The sequence below is a fragment of the Dendrobates tinctorius genome, unplaced genomic scaffold (genome assembly GCF_039654945.1).
Source record: "Dendrobates tinctorius isolate UK_male_01 unplaced genomic scaffold, ASM3965494v1 ptg000039l, whole genome shotgun sequence".
Classification (NCBI taxonomy): domain Eukaryota; kingdom Metazoa; phylum Chordata; class Amphibia; order Anura; family Dendrobatidae; genus Dendrobates; species Dendrobates tinctorius.
In genome coordinates this window covers 66,846,953-66,851,325 of record NW_027361707.1, presented here as the reverse complement: position 1 = coordinate 66,851,325, position 4,373 = coordinate 66,846,953, and positions in this window count along the sequence as shown.

The following is a 4,373-nucleotide window of genomic DNA, read 5'->3' as shown; positions in this document are numbered from 1 at the left end:
TATTGTGTTTTTTTTGTTAATGATCAGTATTGTAGTATTCAGTCACTATGTGGTGGTAATATGTTGTCCGGCCATGGTGTGGCGATATTTGTTGCTTGTATGTGCTATTATTTGGTCACCATGTGGTGGTAATATGTGGTCTGGTCATGGTGTGGTGGTATTTGTTCCTTGTATGTGGTGGTATTCGGTCGCTGTGGTGGTAATATATTGTCTGTACATGGTGTGGTGGCATTTGTTCCTTGTATGTGGTATTATTCGGTCACCATTTGGTAATATGTGGTCTGGTCATGGTGTGGTGTTATTTGGTCACTATGTGGTGGTAATATGTGGTCTAGTCATGGTGTGGTGGTATTTGTCCCTTGTATGTGGTATTATTCTGTCACCATATGGTAATATGTGGTCTGGTCATGGTGTGGTGGTATTTGTTCCTTGTGTGTGGTATTATTCGGTCACTGTGGTGGTAATATGGTGTCTGGACATGGTGTGGTGGTATTTGTTCCCTGTATGTGGTACTTTAGGTCTCTATGTGGTGGTAATATGTAGTCTGGACATTTTGTGGTGGTATTGTTCCTTTGTATGTGATATTATAGGCAATTATGTGGTGGTGTTATATGGTTTGGTCATGGTGCCGTGGTATTTGTCCCCTGTATGTGATATCATTGATTATTTTAAAAATTGAAAAAGAAATAAAAATATACCTAAATTGTATTGGATATTTTAACAAATGTTTAATAGGTTAGAGTAGAGTAGAGCCTAGCCAAAAGAGTCGTGGTGGCGGCTTGAAAAATCTTTTGGCCAAAACAAAAGCTGCTGGCTATATGTGTGATCTGGTGATGGGAACGGTTAGGCTGAGTTCACACGTGGCGTTTTTTTCGCGTTTCCGCGGCGGTTTTAACCGCGCGATTTTGCCGCGAAAACGCGAAAAATAAGCATCCCATGCATTCCTATGGGATTCCGCAATGCTGTGCTAATGCTGCGGTTTTTACCGCGGCGGAATCGCTTCGCAGTAAAAAAACGCAGCATGCTCATTAATTTGCGGAATCGCGGCGATCCCGCACCCATAGGAATGCATTGTTCCGCTTACTTCCCACATGTGGCTGTGCACACCATGCGGAAAGTAAGCAGAACAATTGCGGATGGTACCCACGGTCCGGAGGAGAGGAGACTGTCCTCCGGGCTTTGGGTACCATATCCCTGTAAAAAATAGAATTTAAAATAAAAAATATTGTTATTCTCACCTTCCGGCGTCCCGCGCAGCATTCCCGCTTCTCTCCACGCTCTCGTTCCCAGTAAGCCTTTGCGAAAATGCCCGCGATGGCGTCCGTTCTCGCGGGATCGCGAAGTCTCGCGGTCATTCGCGCGACGTCATTGCGAAATACCGCGAGACATCGCGATCCCGCGAGAACGGACGTCATCGCGGGCATTTTCGCAAAGGATTACTGGTAGCGTATGCGCGGGACTTCGGAAGGTGAGAATAACACTATTTTTTATTTTTTTTACATTCTATCTTTTACTACTGAGGCCGCATAGGCGGCCTCAGTAGTAAAAAGTTGGTCACACTCTTCAAACACTATGTTTGACGAGTGTGACCAACCTGTCAATCAGTTCTCCAAGCGATGCTACCGATCGCTTGGAAAACGCTAGCATTTTGCAAGCTAATTACGCTTGCAAAATGCTAGTTTTTCCGCGGGAAAATCGTGGGAATTTAAAATGCAATTTTCCCGCGGAATGGAATTCTCGCGGTAATTTCCGCGAGAGTTCCGGTACGTGTGCACTTAGCCTTAATGTGTAATTGGTGAGTAGTGCAGTTTTTCCAAGAGAGAGCGGTGGGACTGTGGACAGTTCAAGGGGTGGAGGCAGGGCTGGGGTGGAGCCTGGGTGGAGTTTCAAGGGGGCCCCAAAAATTATACTGCCCCAAAACTCCTAGTGGCAGCCCTATCTGTGTGCAGACGGACAATGTTTGCTCCCAAGACGGTGCTGAGCTGGGACAAAGCAGGAGGAATCTCCATTGTTCTTACAGCATTTGTTACACTATTACTAAGCACTAATTTATAAGATTTATCACCAGTTTTATTCACAAGTAATTTGTGTCAGCAAAATGGCCCCAAATCATACACCCTGGGTACTGCCGATCCAGGTTGTCTGCCCCCTGTGCTATGGTCCTAAATGCAGAAACACTGCGTTATTCCACATTTCGTCTTTAATATATATTTTTTGTTAACAATCTGCTCCGATTATTGGGTCATTGCTGTATTTTTTAGGTTTCCCAGTGTATGTATTTTGGTGTAGATTTAATGTTGGGATTCTGCATTCTAAGCACCACTTGGTGGTTTTTCTTGGGGGAGCTGCCCTGGAGTGGTGCTTCTAACTTAAGGTCCCTACCCTGCTCCTTTACTCCCTAGTGCCGTTTTCACCTTTTATCGGCGCCATCTTATGACTGCAACTTCTGTCTGCGGGAAGTCCGAAGTAATAGAAACACGCTATCAGACCATTTTCACACGTTCAGTATTTTACCTCAGTATTTATAAGGCAAAATCAGGAGTGGAATAATCAGAGGAAAAGTATAACAGAAACACGTCCCCACTTCTTGATTTCTCACCCACTCCTGATTTGGCCTTACAAATACTGATGTAAAATACGGACCAAATACTGAACATGTGAACGTGGCTTAGGCTGGTTTCACACATCCTGATATTTCTGGTTCTGGAAAAAACGGTACTGGAGATATTCCTGTCCGTGTGTGTAATACGTGTGGCAACTGTGTGCCGCCTATATGCCGCATCAGTACCACACGGACGGCCGCCGGGGAAGAAGCGCTACAGTAAGCACTGTTCTCCGGCCCGGGACTCGCCTAAAATGAAGCAAGTTGATCACTTCGCCTCAGGCGGCATTGAGTCCCTGAAGACAAGTGTATAGATCAATGTTTCAATTATATTCCTATTTAAAAGTGTGTATTTTACATGTGCGTTAGATTAGGCTAGTAAAGAGTAAACCAAATTTATTTGTACTGATTTTACTACGGGGGGAGAGCATTTTCAGTTCGCCTCAGGCAACAGAGAGGCTAGGTTCACCCCTGGTTACAGCCGCTGGCTTTCAGCAGCTCCTGCGGCCAGCTGATCACGTGTCCCCACTCATTAAGGTAATGAATATTCACCTCTCTCCACTCCCATAGGCATGAAGTGAATATTCATTCCCTTAATGAACGGAGACACGTGATTGGCCGGCACCGTAAAAAGATGCTGCAAGGACACGTAGGGAAGGTAAGTAGGATGTTTTTTTTTTTTTTTTTTTTTTATGGTTTTCTCATGGGGGCCATGTATACAAGGATAGGGATGAGGAACCATGCAACCAAGGATATGGATAAGAAGCCATGCAGAGAAGGATGGGAATTAGGAGCCATGCAGACAAGGAGAGGGATGAGAGAAGCCATGCATACCAGTATAGGGATGAGAGAGGCCATGCATACCAGGATAGGGATGAGGGGACAAGGCATACCTGGCTTATACTCGAGTCACTAAGTTTTCCCAGTTCTTTGTGGCAAAATTAGGTGCCTCGGCTTATACTCGGGTCGGCTTATACACAAGTATATACGGTATTCCCTTTTGTAGGATGGCCCCAAAAATGTTAAGTTTTGTATGGTTGACTGGCAACATTACCATTAATTTGAAGAGCTGATTGACAATGAGATCAAATATTTATTTTAGGCCATACACTAGGGATGTTGTCCAAGTCACTGTCAACACAGAGGGCCTCAAACCTACTTTTAAGTCTCCGATTGGAAGGTACAATATTAACATTAGACTCAGTCCGGCTTCTCAGATCCAACATTTATGGTCCACGATCAACTGATCACTCTGAGTCTGAACTTCCAAACTTAATCTATACCTTGAGGCTGTTGAGTTCAGGTCAGGAGATCGGTAGCCACTTAGTCCTTACATGGTGGCCCATACTCACAATGTGAGTGTTGGATGTGAGAAACTGGATCAATGTGAAATAAAAGTAGTACTATAATAAGATTAAACTTATTCCACGAGTTTGCAAAATTAAATAGTGGAAATTTGGTCTGAGTATTCCTTCATTATTCTTATACAACTCTTGTCTCATTCAAATAGTATGAGCATGTACAATGCCTAATAAAACCTATTCGCCATCTTGGCCTTTTTTATGGATTGTTTAACAGCCTTGAATCACTCGCATTGAATCACTGTGTACACAGCGAGGTGTGTAGCACTTAGAGATTTATCTTCACTTTCATGTCCAATAAAACATTGGGAGGGATCCGGGATGAAGACATGATATAGGAACTTTTTTTTATAGGTGTACGAGTGAATGTTTGCTTTAATGAAAACATTCCAGAGGCTTTTGTATGGACT